General features: G+C 30.9%; 1 protein-coding gene across 2 annotated transcripts in view; it reads right to left on the reverse strand.

Moving 5' to 3' along the window:
- The window catches only part of LOC129976269 (clavesin-1-like), a 106,436-nt gene that overhangs the window by 53,000 nt on the left and 32,443 nt on the right, over nt 1-20,993 (reverse strand). For both annotated transcript variants that reach the window (XM_056089749.1, XM_056089750.1), the window contains exon 3: nt 6,601-6,685. The gene's annotated coding sequence lies outside the window, so the exon portion shown is untranslated. The remainder of the gene's footprint in view (nt 1-6,600; nt 6,686-20,993) is intronic.

A 20,993-nucleotide genomic window follows, 5' to 3' on the forward strand; every position in this document is an offset into this window, starting at 1 on the left:
ATGAAGTATCCTGATCTTGAAGTATTGTTAAATTTTCATTGCTTATTGATAAACAAACGATCGCGTTGAAAATCAAAAGAAAATTAGCACTATTTTTTTCCAAGGTGAATAATTAACATAAAATATGATATTATTGTTTTCTAAACAATGTAGGCATTTCTTTCGGATTATAAGAAATATATATACTATATTTTACATTTTTAATTTTAAATTAATAAGAACTTACAGATTTATATTAAATTTCATGCAGTTAGGCCTGTAATATATCTCTGGTTCGCATTATCCAGAAAACTGGGTATCATTTTAACAAGGTTGAGAACTGATTTACCCACCGATATTTGCTGCTGTGAAACTTGTACCATTTTTCTCAATTTGCAACTGCTCAATGTATGTTTTACATGTTCTTATAGAGTGTACTTCACAGCCTTATTTTTTTTTTTTCAGATGTCTCAACGGAGATTTGCTTTTCAAAAATCAGTTAGCGTTCCCATCTTTTTAAAAAATGTAAGTCTTTATAATCATATCTAAAAATTTGCCACGCTTTTTGATACTGTGCCATGCATCAACATTGTCTTGTTTTTAAATGATTGTATCTTTTTTTTACATTTTTTTGGACTTTATTCACATGGCATGTTTCTATTTTACTATAAATTCATATAAATATTTCAATACCATGATTGTGGTGCAGCCAACCCAAAGAAAGCTTTTGTGTTATAAAACACAAACTCAAACACAAAATAAATTCCATTCAAAAACACTAAATGCTGAACCAAATTAATTTTTCTACAGACATTTAACTCTGATGTCGTATTTTAAAATCCTACATTTATTTTCTCAGGTTCCCAATGGCTTTTATGGAACTTCCCCCGATTTCACCGGATTTTCCCATGCTTAAGTAGGTGACAGACTCACAGACGTTACACAACGACGATTTCTGATCTACAATGTCACTTCTTCGTCACTTACAAAAGCAGCATGAGAAATCCCATTAGCTCTGCTTCGGTGCTTTTAAAAGACAAGCGTACCACACTGTTGACTGCTCAGTAGGTTTGCGCCGACAGTAGGTAATTCTGCTTCGGTAGGTAATTCAAATGAGTGGTTTAATTTCAAGTCGGTTTTTCAGCGACTGACCTCAACTCTGAGATAACGGAGAAAGTAATTTTCTTCATTAGCGATTTTGCGTGCTTCGTTTAATCATGTTCATGAATGAATGCATTTCGAGTGGTTTCGGTGATTATTCAAAACAAATTGCGTTTCTTTAGAAACACCATTCCGAAAGTAAGCAAATTTTTGAGGCTTCAACCCAAGATATGCAAGAACAAGTTGCCGTAACGTCCTATTGTATCAACTAGAAACAATAGGACTTCTTATCAAATAAGCAAAGCAGGTAGTTTCTTAGAAACTGACAAACACCAATGGCTTCAAATTTTTCTTCTTGATATTTTCAAATTTGAATTTTTCATATGATTTGCTAGGGTCGTGCACTCAAATTTGTTCAAATCAAAATCAAATATCATTAAAATTCAGCGCACTATTCACAGAATTGTTTTCTTTTTTTTCCGTGGTTTTAACTTTGTTTACTTTGCTACAGATTTAACAGGTGAGTTTACACTCAGCCAGTTATAAGATTCCAGTAAGTTACGCATGCACTGAAAGAGTGGCCAATTAGAAAGTTCTTGTCTCGACACGACAAGTACTTGCTACTGTACAGTTTCTGCGCATGCGTGTTCTTACTGAATGTATTGTAGCTGGCTGGGTGTAAATCCCATTATAAATAAAAATGTCTTTGTTCTTACGGTTTATTAACTGATTCACTATACAACAGCCACGAAAAACTTTGTTTCAGATTATTTATAATACGCCAAAAATTTATATTTTTCTGCAATTTTGTGTAAAATTAGTTTTTAATTAATATTTTAAGTGCAACAGAGAGCAAGCATATAGTTTGCAGTCCATTGATTCAAATAGATTTTAACACATCAGTTGAAGTGATTCTGTTATGTAATTAAATGAATTAAATTTTTCCTAATTAAATGACAACATCTTAGCTTAGTTTATTAGAATGGCACCATTTTTTAACAAAGTTATTTTGGGATGGACATGAAATCCCAAACAGTGGCCTAATGGTCAGAATGATACCTGAATCGACGCTCTCTTTTCTAAAATTCCTCAACGGGGGATAAAGATCCCTGACGTTGTGAAAAACCCTATACATTTTTATTTTCTTGTATCCGAAGTATGGAGTAAGTATAGTAATCGTCAAAAAATTCGAAATTGAGATTTTGACGAATCTTTTCGTTTTACACCTCGCTGAATTCGAAAAATATATTTTTAGAAAATATTCGTCTGTCTGTCTGTGACAAAAATAACCCAAACATCTATGAGCTAGACGGATGAAATTTAGTACACAATTTTCAGATCCTGTTTGTAGATTTCTATCAAGTTTTGAGAAAACTCCGTTCAGAAGAAGTCTGTATGTCTGCCTAACTATCCGAATAAAAGTTAATAGAATAACTACAAAACAAAGAAAATTAAATACACAAAATTTGGTACATAGATTTAAAATCTATTGTGAAGTCAAATACAACTAAGGGTTGATCATCTGTTTGTCTGTACTTCCAGAAACATATAATCGCGATAGTACAAAAACGCGATAATTTAAATATATGAAATTTGGTATATCATTGTTTGACTACAACTGCAGTTTGTCAACTCTGTCACATTTTGGTTACAATCAGTTGGTAAAAACGTGTTTAAATTCTTACACGTACACAAATTCTTTTTTCGGATACTATTAAGCCCATGCCAGGGATTAATCGCCAATAAACTCGCCAAGGATGATACCATAGATTTAGTAAAAATGCTAAATTCGCGCCAATAGTCAGTATTTCATAATTATTGTGCGCCAATGCCATACAAGGCTTTCTCTGGGATAACACCTTTATTAAAGAGTAAGCGAGAAAGTTTTAGGGAGACAACTCCTTCTGGTTAGATATGTGAGTACGAGGATTTCGTTGATTGGCTCGTTTTATTTTGAATTAATCACGTTCTTCATTGGTTAATTCTAAAATTGTTATGTTGTGTTGGTTCGAGGTGAGAATAAGAGCATATATTATTAAAATCATGCTCATCAATTATTTATTAGATTCTCTTATTTACTTGACCGTAAATATTTATTATACGTTCTATTCTAGACTTCTGCAATTTTTAAAAAATTATTTTTATATCATAAATCACAACAATTTTTTTTAGCAAATGCTAATGCCATCTTAAACATATATTATTTTTATTGAGCAATTATACTTGTGACATATAAAGATGTACCAAATTTCTTTCACTAATAAAGAATATCACGTTTCTGGCAAACGATAGAGGTAACTCTAATCAACACCACTCTAGTCTGGGATATCTAATCAGATTCATGTGTCGGAGACACGTGGTAAAGTGTATATTTGACATCTTTTGTTGGTCAAAGTGATTTTGTAGAATCTAAATAGCAATCTAATTCTGTCCAGTATATGGGAAGAGGGGATTGCCATTGTGGAAGACTTTTAGGGGAAACTGACCTCGATTTGTGTTTCTTTTGGAGGAAAACCGGTAACCTTAAAGCTGCCAGTTATATAATAGTGATCATTTTGTTACTAGGCACTAATTATTCTGCAAAATTTATAATCTTCTTTCTCTGATTCATATTTTACAGACATGCCATAACATGCTTTAATCTTTTATGCCACTGCCAAGTATCTCAATCTGTTGCACAATATTGTATAATACTATGAGATACTATATTACTAACCGCCTTTGGTAACCAATTTGTTAGACCAGATTGTTGATTTTTTTAGGCCTGTTAAATGAATCATGACATGCACTTTAAAAAAATATTTCATTTTTTTATTCAATACAATTGAAAAATATTTATTCATTTGAATCATTTTATTGAAAATTAAAAAATGTATATATTGCGAAATAAAAGCGGAAGTGAAAATCCTATTATGAAGTTAATAATGAGAAACAGACGCGATTGAATGCTTTGACGGATGAGATTGAATTCCATTACAGTAATTAAAAGCATTGTTATATGCAATTTATCAAACTGAAAAAAAAATATTATGAAACTAAGGGAAAATTGCAAGGAAATGAAATTGATATCATTAAAAAGGTAATTTTTTGAATTTTGAGATAGCACAAATAATATTTTTTAAGATAATTGTTTTGAAAGATATGAACATCAATTTCCGCAAGCAAGCCACCTGGAGAAAGTTAAATTTATTTTTTGCATTCGATTAAAGTGTCTGTTTGAAACTTATTTCTTGATTTATTTTAGATCTTTTTTTCTCTAACCTACTGGACTCTCCATCTCAGAACCATCTCCAGAACATTTCCAATAATATTTTTCAGCTCCATTAATTTAGATACGCGGAGCATTGTATTCAATGCGATTGTAAACTCATTCACTGAAGCAAAATGAAGATTTGTATGATGGTTTGTTTATATTTTACTGTTGCCATTCGACAATAAGTAATAACAGCGATTTCTATGCCACGTACGTTAACGTATGGACTGTCCCATTTTCAACGACATTATTTTATATTGAGAATATTGTTTAATATCGTACAATATTTGTGTTCTACAAAGGTGGCGAGAAGAAAATTTGCTTTGCAAGATATAAAGGAAAGTTGTTATCTTCTAATTACCACAACAAGAGATTAGAAAAAATGAATCAAGTCGGTGGTAAAACGAATTATGCTAATCTAATTTTACAAAGACCACAGATAAGGGGGGAAATTTTGTCTAATTCCTTCCTAATTTTAATCCCTTGTCTAATTTAGAGGACAGATAACATATCTCACAATTATAATCTGTCTTGTAACGGTTTCTGCTTCATTTCGAATACACATAATACAAGATGGAAATTGGGCCAAATAATCTTTAGAGATTCAAGTTTGTGACTTAATTAATTTCCTAAACTTTTCCACTTGGTTGATTAATACATTTGAAGAATATATAATAGATTAGCGTACATACATTTTTAAGTTGCCCGATCACTAGATTCTATTTAACCCTTTAAAGGGCCATTTTTTTCTAGTCATATTATCTTAAAATACTTTTAGGCTTGAAATTAGAATAAGAAAAGGGATTCATTTAGCTTGTTATATAAATTTAATTTGATTGATTAATTAATTTGGTTAATTAATAATTAAATGACAAACCAAGACACATCTCATTTTATGTGAGACAAAGAACTGAAGCATCTAAGTTTCTGTCTTTGTAAAAAAATGTGTCAGAACTGATGCCAACTTACATAATTTCATACAAAGATTGATAAATTTGGTGAGAAACATACTTCCCAAGGCCTGACAAAGGGTTAAATCATGTTTTTTACAAGGTGAAATTTTAGTAAATGTATTCTTTATTAATAGTTTAACACCTAGAAAAGTCAATATTCTGAGATAACTAGCAGATTTCCAAAGCGTCTAGTAATAATAATCAGGAATAGTGGATACTCTAAAACTTTCTCTCATGCTTTCTAATAAACTTGTCATGCCAGAGAACGCCTTGCAGGGCACTGGCGCGTAATAATTACGATCTATTATGTGTATTTAGCATTTTTACCGGAAGTATAGTGTCATACTTGGCGATTTTTTTATGATTTATCTCTGGTATGCGATTAATAGTATCCGAAAATCGAATTTGTGTTTTAGATGCGCTTTTCCAAACTGACTGAAGGGCCGCGGTGGCCTGGTGGTAAGGTCTCGGCTTCGGAACCCGAGGGTTTCAGGTTGGTGACCCGATTCCACCGAAGAACCGTCGTGTAAGAGGGTCTGTTGCACGTTAAATCCGTCATGGCCAAACGTCCTCCCGCTGGTGTGGTGTGGTGTGGTGTGGAGAGGGGGGTGCCAGCTCAGATGTCGTCTTCGTCATCTGACCGCGGTTCAAAATGACGAGGTCCGTCCCAAAATAGCCCTAGTGTTGCTTCAAACGGGACGTTAATATAACCAAACCAAACCAAACTGATTGAAAAAAAATTTGACAACTACACTTCTAGCAACAAAATCCCCTACCAAATTTAATGAATTTAAATAATTAAGTCTTTGTGTTATTGCATTTACATAATTTTAAAAATACAAACCGACAAACAATCAATCCCTTATTGGCTTTGGTTCAAAATTCGATAGTGTCTAGATTATCGATGTTAAATCTGTGTACTGAATCTTATCTATCTAACTCTCTTCGTTTTATAGTTATCGTGTTAACTTATACTTGAACAGACAGGCGGACTTCCTCCGAACAGATTTTTCTCAAAATTTGACCGAAATATGCAAATTTATTTTAAAGACAGTATACAAATTTCGAATGTCTAGCTCAAACGGTTTTTGAGTTATCTGTGTCACAGGCAGATAGATGTTTTCCAAAAATGTGTTTTTCGAACTCTGATTCCTAAAACGTGAAGATTCGTCTAAATCCGAAGTTCGAATTTTTTGACGATTGCTATACTTTCCCTATACTACGTATACGTGAAAATAAAAAAGACATAAAAATTATTGAGTGGTGTTTAAAATAAGAAAGAGAGACCAATAAATATGATATGTTTTGACTTACTTTCCAGCGAATGTTTCAATATCTCGTGTGACTATCCTTGCTACTTTCGTATCTCCCTTTCAATTTTCGCCTTGACCAAAATCAGCTGAAACACAAAATAAAATATATATAAAAATTCTGCTATTGCTTTTGATAGGATAGAACAACATTGTATTTAAAAAAAAATCCTCAATCAATCAATTTTAGAATATAATTTCTTGTCTCTTCAATACTTTGATTGTAGTCGGTTAGTGTGCATCATACGTACAATATTCTTATTTATTTATAAGTACACTATTCTTATTTATTTATACGTACAATATTCTTATTTATTTAATACGTATAATATTCTTATTTATTTAATACGTACAATATTCTTATTGTGCAATATTCCTATGTATCAATATTCTTATTGCGTACAATATTCTTATTTATTTATACGTATAATATTCTTATTTATTTAATACGTAAAATATTCTTATTTATTTAATAAGTACAATATTCTTATTTATTTAATACGTACAATATTCTTGTTTATTTAATACGCACAATATTCTTATTTATTTAATACGTATAATATTCTTATTTATTTAATACGTACAATATTCTTATTGTGCAATATTCCTACGTATCAATATTCTTATTGCGTACAATATTCTTATTTATTCCATACGTACAATATTATTATTACAATATTCTTTATACTATATACGTATCAATATTCTTATTTGAGCACAGCTGATTCAGAAACAAGATTCAACCAAATAATATATTTAAAAATCTGAATATATTTTCACTCTTCATGCCTTATCATTAAAAAATTATTATTAGTAGTATTCTTTTTTATTATTAGAATGTGTGTGTGTGTGTGTGTGTGTGTGTGTGTGTGTGTGTGTGTGTGTGTGTGTGTGTGTGTGTGTGTGTGTGTGTGTGTGTGTGTGTGTGTGTGTGTGTGTGTGTGTGTGTGTGTGTGTGTGTGTGTGTGTGTGTGTGTGTGTGTGTGTGTGTGTGGTGCAGATGTACTTTGGAGGTTCGGAAAGTTTAAAAGACATAAATTGGAACAAATTTGGCACAAATGTATTTTGGATCTTTAGAAGATGAAAATATACGGAGGAAGATGAGAACTGAAAACTCTTTTTATGGAATTTTAAATAATTAAAAATTATTCGAAATGTTGACGTTTTTCTGCAATAACTCATATAAACTCATTTTAGCAACATTTTGAAAGTTTAAAAAATGTATTTATATCAATTAATAAGTCTGGTAGACAGTGTCCTGTCATGATTTAATTTTACTTCCCATATTTTCCATCAAGAATATATGGTCCCTAGAGTCAAATTTAGCTTACAGAAGGAAAACTGCAAGACTGGGTTTCCGTTGAAATATGTCTAGAGCCCCCAGTTATCCAATGTTTAAGCCGAAATTCGGTTTTCCATCCATCTAAGTGAATATGCAATATATAATTTTCTAAAAAACATATTCAATGTAATATAGTGGCATTTTAGCTTTTGAAAAAGAAAATAACGACTTTCGAACCTCTAGTCCTAAACATCGTAGTATTATAACGTTTTGAGATTGAGTCATCTGTCATTATACTATTTTCTAACATTTGCTTTTTATTATAGAAAAGATAACATACATACAAAAAAAGTACCTTTAATATTGCTACAGTACACGAGCGTACAAGAGCAGTTATTAAAAACAATAAAACGTTTTGTTGTATTTTTTTTAATATTTTGATAAATTTATCAAAATTGAAGAAAAATTGATAAATTTATCAAAATTATAATTAAAATTTCTGAGAACTTATATTTATAATATAAAAGTTGTGTAAAAAATAATTTCTAAGCAATTAATATGATAATAATTTTGAAAAAAAAAAAAACTTTCTTAAATAAGTACCTGATATACAAGAAATATTTACTTGTAGTTGTTATATTTACTAGTTCTAAGTTCAACATCGTGCCTTGCGAAGCATTTGGTTCCTCATTTACAGTTTATGTTTACCAAAATTTATAGGTTATATGTATTTATTATCAACATTATCATATTAAATGCGTTAATTATTAATAAGAAAATTTCAAATTATTATGCTTTCCCATATTATTAACTTGGACCTACTGTCGTGATAGATTTCATTGACATTTTTCTATTAAATAAATTACCTATATATAAAAAAAAATTATCGTCGGTAACACAGATTTATTGTCGAATGGCAACATTCAATTGTAAACAAATTATAGCACGTTGCTGACTGCTTCATTGAATCTTTTTACATTTGTGTGTAATTTAGCTCTTCGATTAGTAAATTTATGGAAATAAAAAATATAATAAGAAATACTCGGAAGAGGTCTCGCCGTATCACTGAAATCCATATACATTCAGAGGAAAGAAGATGCAAAAGAAAAAAATGTGATAGAATAGGCGTCAAACAAAAAGTTTAATCAAATACGAAACCTGTCTATCTCAACCATCGCTAGATAGTTAATTCTTATAACTTCCTTTAGAAGTTGATGTTCGTATCTTCCTAAACTATAATGTCATAAAAATTTTTGCATTATCTTAAAACTCAAACAAGTTTTTTAATGGCATTAATTTCATTTTCGTTCAACAATTTCTTAATTTTAATTTTTAAAATTTAATTTGATGCAAGGTCTGTAAAATAAAGTATTAAAAATTATTGATGAATTTCAAACTTATCAATCAATTTTTAATCACGTGCTTTTCCCATAAATACTCTTTTAAAAAATTACTGTATTGGGATATCAACTCCAAAATCGAAATTTTATTTCCACTTTTTAGTTTATATATACAATTTTTAATTTCTATAGGAAGTAATTTGTAGTAGAATGATTTTATAAAATTCATTTTCTTTCAGTTTTATTTAATAAAATGTGAAATTAAAAAAATATATTGCATATTAGTAATTAAACGATAATAATCTGGTAGAACACGCTGGTCGCCAAAGGCGATTAATATTCTTAATTGCTTGTTCAGATGATGAAATGCAAAATGTATCAACGATAAACTAGGATATATTTCGATTTTGTTTTGTACAATCCAAAAATTCGCTTTCATAATACCCTTTCAAAACTCAAACAAAACTACGTTCTGTATCCAGATATTCATAATTTTAAACGAGAAAAAAAAACAACATTTAAACAATACAACATCAAAGCCGAAACACATCTGTCAGAACCGACGAAAGTGTGTCCTGCTTTACATAGCAGAAATCCATTACGCTTTTAACTATAAAAAATTCAGTCCAATTAAAAAGACACCCTTATTACATAAAGTTACCCAGATGTGGTTTCAACTAGATTTTACGAACCACATAACGTGCCGTCTGTCTATCAACGTAGAAGATGGCCGCTTGATGTTTGTAATAACCCTTTTCCGATTTTCTTTGGACATATTTTCGAAATCGGTCGTTTCGGTATTGCCTCGAGTGCTTTCAGTGACTATCACTGTGACGTAATAGTTCGCATAATTCGTTCCGGAAGAATGGTTGTTACAGCATAAAATGGTATCACTCTTTTTGCATGTCAACCTTGACTCGTTTTGTTAATAACTTCCTTCTACCAAAAACCGAGATTTTGGAAATAAATCATAAATCTTCGGATTATTCTTCATTTTTTTTTACATGCATCAATTTAAAGAGTATTAAAGATTTATTTTTTCTCTTAAGATCGAAATTCAGATTGCATTTCATGGTCACGTTTTGAGTTCTAAAATACAGGGTGTTCATTAATTATTGTCGGGGTTTCCGTACCTCATAACTTTCGAATAAAAAATATTACGCAAAAACCGATTACGTATTCGTAAATTACAACTCAAAGAATTTTATTAATGATATTAAAGTGTAAAGCTTACACAACTTGCACTTTGTAGGTATTCAGTTGAAGGCGATTATGTATTCGTAAATTACAACTCAAAGAATTATGAATACGTAAATTACAACTCAAAGAATTATATATTCTTAAATTACAACTCAAAGAATTATGTATTCGTAAAGTACCACTCAAAGAATCGCCTTCAGCTGAATACCTACAAAGTGGAAATTGTGCAAGCTTTACACTTTAATATCATTAATAAAATTCTTTGAGTTGTAATTTACGAATACGTAATCGGTTTTTGCGTAATATTTTTTATTCGAAAGTTATGAGGTACGGAAACCCCGACAATAATTAATGAACACCCTATATATAGCTCGTAATTTATTTACAATTCGCTTAGGGGAATTTTTGATTAAAAATTTTGAATTTCGAACTCTTTGGTGTAACATCGTTTGGTTGCCAGAAGGAAAGAAAATAATTCTCTTATTTTTGCAGAAATTCTAATCAAATTTATCTATATATTTGAAATAATTGGCAAAATTAACGAGCCAATTCTGATTTCAGTCCCAATTTCTGATTCGATTTCGTTAATAAATTATTAGAAAGCTCGTGCCTACTTTAATACCTCACCAGTGATCGTCCACAAACTACCATCCTTCATTTTTGGAAGAAATCTCAAAAAAATTAATTAACTGTACATTCTGTTGAAGGAGAAAATTTGTCAGAATCTCACAATCACAATCTTTGCACCGAATTTTCTTGGAGATATATGGTCTCTAGAAGTATTTTCAATAGCTCATCAACACACTCCATTTTCGAGAGATATCTCAAAATAATTTTTTTATATAAAATTCCTTGCCTTATAATCTGGACGAATTTCGCCAGATTATAAGGCTAGTTGCTTTTGGCGACAAGCCTGGCTTGCCGGGAAATTGTTATATTTTATTTCAACTCAATCGCTGAGATATGAATCCAAGTTCATGATTTTTAACAAAACTTTCATATATTAAAGTCGTGTTAACTGTCTAACATGATCTGTACTTTGTATGCATGAACATTCCTAATAGGGACCAGTCCCATGACGTCATAGTGTTGTTAAAATCTAAAATGTACGGTCCATTGATCTTTTAGAGTGTGAGATTTTGAAAATTCACGTTTTAATTCATCTTGTAAATCTCATAAATACTAAACCGAATTCTTCTTTAGATTTCAACATTAGTAGAAAAATCACGTGATTAAATATTTGATGAAACAAATGGTTTTAATTTAAGGACAACAATGTAATAATCTATTGCTGAAAATTTTCAAAAATTATATCTAAAAAAATATTGAAAAATACAGGAAAAATTTGAATGACTTGATAATATTAATTTTTTTATTTATTTTGAAACGTGAAATTTGTTTTTCCTATATTATTTTCTTTATTTAAGAAAATTTGAAAAAAGGTTTCCGAGGTACAAAGTTCCACTCTTGAAGAGATATATGAGCTAACTTAGTAGCTGAAGGTTAAACTGTCTGGCCTGTAAAGCCTCAACACAACACACACACACAAGCACACGCGCACACACACACACACACACACACACACACACACACACACACACACACACACATTCGTCTTTATTATTAGAAGAGATTAATTTCAACACTTTGTGTAGCGAAACATCATAATACCCAATATTTAATACATAGGTGTAGTTTAAAATAGTAAGTTTTTTTGTTGGGATAAGAATATAGTTCATCGAAATAGATGACATGACAAAAATTTCACAATAGAATCATCGTGTTCTGAAATTTATTTCAGTCCAATAAATAATACAAATGATGCAAAAATAGTGATTTTTACATTCGATTGTAATCAAAATGTCGTCAACGAAGAAAAAAGTTCAATGTGTTTTTTAATTCCCTAAATTCAGATTGTTCATTACTGTTCAATGTTAATTTTGGGGTCCCATATAGGGCCGTGTTTTGAAACAGCAGTTGACGATATTGATACACTCAAAGTTAGACAAACAAACGCTGTGTCTAGTGTAAAGGTTTAAATGTTGGCGAGAATTAGTATGCCTTGACACTCTTCGAGCTGCCAAAAGCGCTCGTATTGAAATTTATTGCTCTTATGTGGATATTATAAAACGTTTGTACATCAAAACAACCATATATCAACTTATAATAGTTTTTTAAAATAATTTTTGCAATCCAGAAAAAAAAAATTTGACCATCCTATGCATCTCCAGACAAGGCATTCTCGAGAAACAACCGGAACCAAATAAATTACTCAACGTTTGTTAAGACCTGTTATGCAATGTGTCATTGGCAAGGATGGCGCGAGTTTCCAACAGAGCTAGCGTTAATTGAGCTTGCTTGATTAATGTCCTCTTGCAAGGAGGCAGGCAGGTCAGTCTGCCGTCCCCCGCCCCCTCCTAACAGCGTCTTTAAGAAATCGTAACAAAGCCGTTTTGTTTACATTTCAAATGGGAATGAGATATGATTCAACGAGTGTTGGAAAATATTTTTCAATAGTTTTACATTCAGGATATTGGATTAACAGGTTGACAGTACAGCGGTCTCTGCAGTCTTAATTACATAATACAGTTTATTGAAAGAATATTTCGCCGTTCTGATTCAGTTGGAAATCCACAGGTCTCTCAATTGTTTAAGGGTTAGTCTTAATTTCTGTTCAATGTCCACAGTTTTTTTTGCAGGAGAGTTAACTCCTTTATTGCTATTCTCCTAGTTATTTTTATTTATTTATTTTGTCTAAACAGTTTAAAGGTGTTTTTTCCCCGAGGTAAATTATACGCAGATTATACAAATTGATTAATAAAGGTATACTGCAGAATTTTTTGAACAAGCTTTTAAAGCAAAACTTAAGTTTACAACATACATATGGCGTAGCATACTAAAAAAATTGCTTTTATGCCAGTAAACTCCTGAAATATCACTTATCAGGAAAAGTAATATTCTTCTCTTGGATTAAAATATACGGTAAAAATTTCAAATCATAAATTTCTCTCAATTACATTGCGATTAACCATTCGAATGCATACTTTTTTTATAATGGCCAATCAAATAATTAGTTGCACTGCTTAAGAAAGCAAAATGCCGGCGTCCTGGCATAGGGTTAGCGCGTCTTCCCCGTGATCTGGGCGTCACGGGTTCGAGTCCCGGTTCGGGCATGGTTGTTTTATCTGTGAGATGTGTGAATGTGCCCTCCTGTAAAAAGGGGTTGTGCAAGCGAATGAGTGATGCGTGAGTAGCAAAGTCGTACTCTTGGCCCTAGTTGGCGCTGCTATAAAAACAAGAGACTCTCCGCCAACGGCTTAAGTTCGCTGGCTTCGTAATAGCGGGCTTGTTAATGGCTAGTGTCATAAGAAACAACAGCAACAGAAAGCAAAATAAGATCAAAATTTACAATAATTTTATTTCTTTCCCAAAATTCCATGATAATGTACTTTTCTATGTAGTTTCAACTTTCAACACGTTTTGCATTACCTTCTGCAAAGAAATACCATCTAGCGTCATTCGCGCGAGCAGCGATTGCCGAAATTTTTACAGATGGTCTTCCCTTGCGGTTAGTGTCGTCAATATCTGTAAGTCCATTCTCTAATATATTCCACCAATTCGAGGTACTTTGACATATCGCATTTTCACCATACACTTCATATCACTCACTCACTGACAATAAATTTCAATACAGTTGCAGCTTTTGATCTAATAAAAAAGAATCATTGAGTAAATTTCCAATTTGTTTGCCATTTTAAGTTGCCAAGCCATGTTTACGTCTAGACAAATGTGCTTACGATTAGACAAACTAAAATTGCAGCTACTTCACACAAATGTCTGAAGTGTTGCCACAAATTTTCATTACAATAATTTTTCATTGAAATTTTTTTATGGAGGAGAGTTACTAAAATTTAACTTACTTTTGTCGTGAAGATGAAATTTTATAATCAATATTTCAGTCTCTTCCTGATGAATTAATGTTCTGAAATTCTGCGTAACAGTGCTTTACTGCTTACATTTTAATGCTGTATTTTCAGAACTTAAATATGTGAATCACTATTAATTAAATCACACTTTATTAAATATGTGAATCACTATTTGGAGGTGCATTTGTAAAAAAAAAAAAATGACAACAAAATTCTATGAAATTTATAATAAAAATTAAAAATATAATAACCAAAACTGCTAAATAATATCAGAGACTAAAAATTAGAAAATATTAAAAACAAAAGAAATCTTTAAAGAAGCCCATAATAATTAGTATATAAAAAATGTAGAAAAATGTTTCTTGTCAAAAATAGAGAATTCAAAGGGGGAAAAAAAGCTTGAACACTGGAGTATTCTGAGATATGAAAATTCAGCAACAACAAATATTAATAGAAAGTCATTAAAAGCCAAATAGAATAGAAGTAGAATAGCCAATATTAATAGAAGTCATTAAAAGCCAAAAATATAAATAAAGTTCCAATTTAGAGTACTTACATATAAGCCTCAAGTTGTAATGTATTGTTTTTTTACATTCTAAGTTTTTATTTAAAAAAAATATTTGCAATATAAATATAATAATAAAAACACAGTTCTTAAAAGCTTTTTTTAATACAGAAATATAGAAAATATGTTACAACGGATTAGTGAGTAATATTTATTCATAATATATTAACTATACAGAGATCAACACCCCCTCCCCTCACTTTCTATTGAATTAATTCCAATAAATCCAAATTCAGGTCTTAAAACGAATTATCTTGACGAACACTAAAAATAATCACCAAAAATAAAATCTGGAACAATGTATGCCATATTAAACAATCAGTTTGACATCTGATAACAAGCAATCGCATGCATTTAACATCAATATATATCTACCATTCAATTACAATGATTTGTTAACAAGAGAAATCACATTCTTCGTTACACTAAGCCCTTGTCTTTGAACAATCCCGGCATGACTCCATTTGATACAAAAACCATCAAAACCGCCCGCCGGCTACCCTTTGTAAACAATAGATCTTTTGATTGGCATTAACTGAATATCGCTGCATTGCAATGAAAGTGACCCATTACTGCCGTTATTCGTGCCTAATGTCTCTAGAAAAGATATCTGGGCCGTCCGAAACTCGTTTTCGAGCCGGAAATGGCCAGCGAATTCTGGTCACGTGTTTGTCACCCTCCCCGCGCGATCATCCTAGAAAATTTTCTTTTGATTCTCAAATTCTCGGCCGCGACCCCGATTTTGTCCGAGCCTCCAGGCTACTTGTCCACTTTCTCCTGCGATGCGTGTCCAGGCTGTTGCCCAAATGATACAAAAGACGCTAATCGGTAAATTGAGTTGTTTTGTTTCTGACTGCTTTGGTATACTTTCTGTTGTTCCATCGATGTGTTCGTCTAGATGCACGTTTGATGGTTGTTTACAAGTAGCATTTCATGATCATTAGTCGTATTTCACATAATTTTAGTAGAAATATTCAGGCTGGAAGAGGTAGTTAGGAAAACTTCTGAAAGAGCTGCTGGAAAATTCCTCAAACAGTAGATATATTTGTGGCATGCAACTAGAAAGAGTTTCCAGCCCACGCTATTGTTCTCCGTGAAGAAAATGAAAGTGTGCTATGAAAAAGGTTTTAAAAATCCTAACAAAATGTAAAAATTAAAAAATAATTTTAAAATGTTATCTTTACATAATTTATATAAAGAGTGTCGCAAAATAAACGCAAGATTTGAATTTGTCACCTTTCGTGCATTAAAGTGTTGGCAAACCTATTAAAAATAACCATTTAACAGCTGATAGTTTAGGGTTGTAGACATGGAACTTTAAACGAGAGAACAACGTGTTAACGCAAGATTTGAACTAAATAAAAATCACAGTTTTTTCCCTCCTTTAAGCTGTTATATTTTTATTGAATCTTAAAGTACACAGGGTTGGCTTATGAATAGAATAAGACATTGGGCAAATACCTCCACCGCTTTGTTAGCATTGCGCACTTTTTTCTCAAACATTTCTATGACCATTTTGCATAAATGTGGCTGAATTTCTTGATACAGCCTTGAATTTCCTCCTTCAATGTACGTGTGCTTGTGGGATTGTTGGCATAGACCTTTGACTTCAAATAACCCCATAAAAAGAAATTCCAATGGTATTAAATCACCCGATCTAGGAGTCAGTTCTCAAATTTTCGAATTTTGACCACCAACTTTCGTTATTTTAGAAATATTGTTCAACAATGAAAGCATGTTTTCTATTGTATAAGACTCCATTTTTACTAACTTTAAGCTATCAGCTGTCAAATGGGTTTATTTAATAGGGTTGGCAATGCTTTACTGCACGAGTGATGGCAAATTCGAATCTTGCATTCATTTTGGGACACCTTTTATTTACCAAAGACTCTGATTTCTGAAACAATGCAGAAAAAGTGGAAAATAATTTTCAAACGGTTTATAAAACATGAAAAAAAAATCCTTCAAATATTTTTTCTACAGTTTATGTGGCGCCTGATTTTAATTTGGCTTTTATAAAATCCTTTTGTATCAAATGAAGAAATGTTCATTTAACAAGGAAAACAAACATAGATCTTGGGAGACTCTATTAATGTATGATAATCCAGCCCAGGTCGAGAAAATGGAAAGTAGTAGCCTTGATCAGACTATAATTTACCACTCACAGGGCCAAGATTAAATCTCCCACAGTATACCTTAAACAAGAAAACCTCGGAGTGTCTTTCTTCTCCAAATTTTCAAAATTTATTATTATTTTATCACATGTAACCTTTATGTAAATAGTTTTAAGTAGCAAATTTTGACATATTGAAGTTGCAAAACCTTTAAATGCAAATCACTTTCTAAAAATATTTCAATACATCGCATTTAAAAAAAATACTCAATTAAAATTTAAAAGTGTTTTTAAACAAAATAGTAAAAAATAAAATTAGAAAACTCTTTTTTTACTCAATGTAAATACTATTTAATAATTGGATGAGATTTTTTTCTAAATTATAAAATTCTTCATTCTTTTAGAATTTATTAAAATAATATAATATAAATAATAATATAATATATAAATAAAATAAATAATATAATATATAAATGAAATAAATAATATAATATATAAATGAAATAAATAATATAATATATAAATAAAATAAATAATATAATTCAAAATCATTTTAAATAATACTTGATTTTAATTCGAATAAATTCAATTGCATGATCTTTATAATTAAATGATAGCGCAAAATTAAATTATTCAAAATACCGCAAATAAAAAAAAGAACATTTCGAGGGTTTAGAACTAGCCTCCTAAATTTGTGGAGAGCATAGACATTTGCCAACTTTACCTATTTAGTAACCCGGTCCTCGTCACTTATTATGCTTAAATCAAGTGATTTAAATTAGATTAATGTAGCCTCCTAATTCGAACAATGATTGATCTTAAGCAAATATACCTTCCCACAGAAGCATCTTATTTTTGCACTCATTATAAGAAGATTTCGTATTTCAAGAAATCCCAAACTCGTTCTGTTAATGAAAAATTGCAATAAAGATTATTTAAAACGGAAAGAAAATAAAACAAGACTAATAAAGTTACAATGGAGAATTAATTTAAGAATTAGGTGAAAGTGCTGTCAATTAAAAAAAAAACACGTAGGTAAAAAAAAAGCAATTTTTTTTTTCTTCGTGTTACCCATCTTTACTTCCCTGTGCGCGAAGTATAGAGGAAGTACTGTGATCCTCAAACAATCTGAAATTGAAATTTTTGGCGAATCTCCAAGTTTTAAGCTTTCCTGGGTTCGAAAGATTAATTTTGGTTTTATGCTTGTCTATCTATCAACGCGATAATTCATAAATGCTTTGATTTAAACTGATGAGATTTGGCATATAGGCTTAAGATTAAATTTGCAGATTTCTATTAGATTTTTAAGGAATCCATTCACAGGGAGTCTGGCAATTAGACACATAAACATATTACACATCTATAACAATAAATGGCAAATAGCTTGGCAGAAAAATCCGGTACACAAGTTTGTTTTTATCTAAATTATAAATATCAAATCATGAACCAAATCTGTCAAAGGGTTGACCGTCTGTCAGTTTGTATTTTCACATGCATATATAAGCCTAATATTTCATAAATGCAATGACTTAAATCAATGAAATTTCTTATGTTACCATGCGATTTGGTTTGTTCTCTCGTGTAGCTTCGTGTCAGACTTTCGTGTTAATTGGGCGACAAAAATATGCCCAAAATGCAAATACTCGCGATAGATTCAGTAAAATTGCTAAATTTATGTCAAATATCTATAATTCGTAATTCTGTGGTTTGCTAGTGTTATGTAAGTATTTGCGGTCTTGCGCAAGAACCACAATTAAACCACTTATGTTAATTACCTTTTGTTCGATTCGAATTCGATTTAGAATATTTAGTGAATCCTCCAAAAAAATTGATTTCGAATATTTAGTGAATCCCCAAGTTTCATATTGCCTGCATACTTTCTGCCACCCCCATCCCTCCAATTTTTTTTTTTTTTTTTTTTTTTTTTTTTTTTTTTTTTTAGAATTACGATTATTTGTGAGCATGGTAGCTCAAACCTGGAAAGAGGAAATTTAATATATGGTCTTTGCTTGAAAATAATAGATTTCTGTCGAATTTCGGATGACATTTTTCATTGTTTTTGTTACTGGATTATTTATTCTCGTATGTTTTACAACGATAATAATACTTTTTTTGCTCATATTATCTTTGCTGAGATGCAAAATTAATATAAATTAAAATTAACGTACATGTCAAATATATTATCAAATTACTATGCTTCGAACTAAAAGTTCAAATATCCTTTAAGTTTTTGCCAGTTCAATTTTTTTCCTCGGCTTTCTTTTATTATTCTGTTTTCCTTTTTAATATAAACTATTCACATTGTTTTATCAGCTTAAGGTAACATGCATTTGCAAGTTAAATGATACTATCAGTTACACATGTCATGTGACTTGACTCATTAACAGCAGGCGTAGACTGTGGGAATACACATCTTTACTATTGCAACTATAAATATTAAAATATGAAGGAAGTTTTCTTTTCAAACTTTAGTGGACGTAAAAGAAACATAAGAGTAGAAAGCAAAATGAATTTGTTGCCATAAGTTTTGTGCTATCATATTTACTTTTTATCATAAACACCAAAAAGGTTCAGGAGTTTGTCATATCTGTGACTGAAGTTTTCTATCACTTTAAAAAAAATGCTAGTGATGTGAAATGGGCCTTGACATTCCTTTGAAGATCTTCATCATTCTGGCAGCTTTGGCATCCTAGACAGTTCTTCAGTTCTGGAAAGAGGTGAAATTCATTCAACTCTACCACATTCTGCTTGAAGAGGGACAAGTTCACCAAATCGTTCGAAACAAAAAGAGATGCTGAAATCCCACGCAAGAGCTGGTAGACTAGCATGTCGCGATTGCTATTTCGGCCTGTGAATGTTCACATATTCCTTCCTTATATCTCATATCTTCCTTAAAAGAAATTTCAGTTAACTTCACGGACTGATGAAGAGCTTCAAAGGAACGTCAAGTCACTGACGGTACATCACTTTGTTTCTGAAGAGGGAACCTGTTTTGTTCAAATAGTTTTTAAAGTCGTTTGAAAAAAAAAAATGAGAAATGCTAGTATCTCAGACAAAAGCAGGCTGGCTAGCAAACAAAATATTACGCTTTTGGAAATTTTTGGATTTTGACACTTAATCAGCAATATGATAAATATCTTTTCTGCATATAACTGTGTCAAAGGTGGTAATGCATTCATTTTGTTCTCTGCGATTGGCATTTCTCATTGGCCACTGGAACTTGTATAAAAAGGTCTTCGTATTCAGAGACGGGTTATTGGTATTCATTTCAAGATATATGGAATGCATCTCACTACACGAATGATCGGTTATTTTGAGGACAAAAGAATTTGTAGGTGGAATGCCCTGTAAGTTTCTCTAATTTAAATCCAGTAGAATATGAGTGAAACAAAAAAAGTAAACATATTTTTGTAATTATAGCCTTCGATAGAAATTTTTAGAACGGTCAAGGTGCTATTTGTCGTGAATATAAGTTATAGTGAATTCTCCTGGAAAATTTGATATTCTGGAAAATAAATGAAAAGCTTGAATTTCTGGCAGGAGTGATCGTATGAATTTTTGTCCTTATTAATTTTATATCTCAGAAAGTGGCAATATCTAATTTTCCCTCTCCACCGAGACCTAATTTCCTACTTTCTTATTTAGCTATATATTTCCAAAAATAGGTGATTCTGTTTTCAAATTAAATGGCAAATTAAAGATATAATGCAAGTTCTATGTTCTTAGTTGTAGAATCATTCTAGTTAATAAATAAATGTTTTTATAAAAAGGTCTATTAAATGCAATATATTAATTTTTTTTTAATATTTGCATGATAATATTTTAATTTTCATTGATAACGTGATACTGCTTTTATATTTACAGTTTAGAATATTTTGTAAACATTGCATGATTCGACATTCAATAATTGTTCAAAACTTTCTACAAATCAGATTACTGGTCATAAAGTAACCAAATCCAACAAGTAGTTA

Source organism: Argiope bruennichi, chromosome 7 (genome assembly GCF_947563725.1).
Source record: "Argiope bruennichi chromosome 7, qqArgBrue1.1, whole genome shotgun sequence".
NCBI classification, from domain to species: Eukaryota; Metazoa; Arthropoda; class Arachnida; order Araneae; family Araneidae; genus Argiope; species Argiope bruennichi.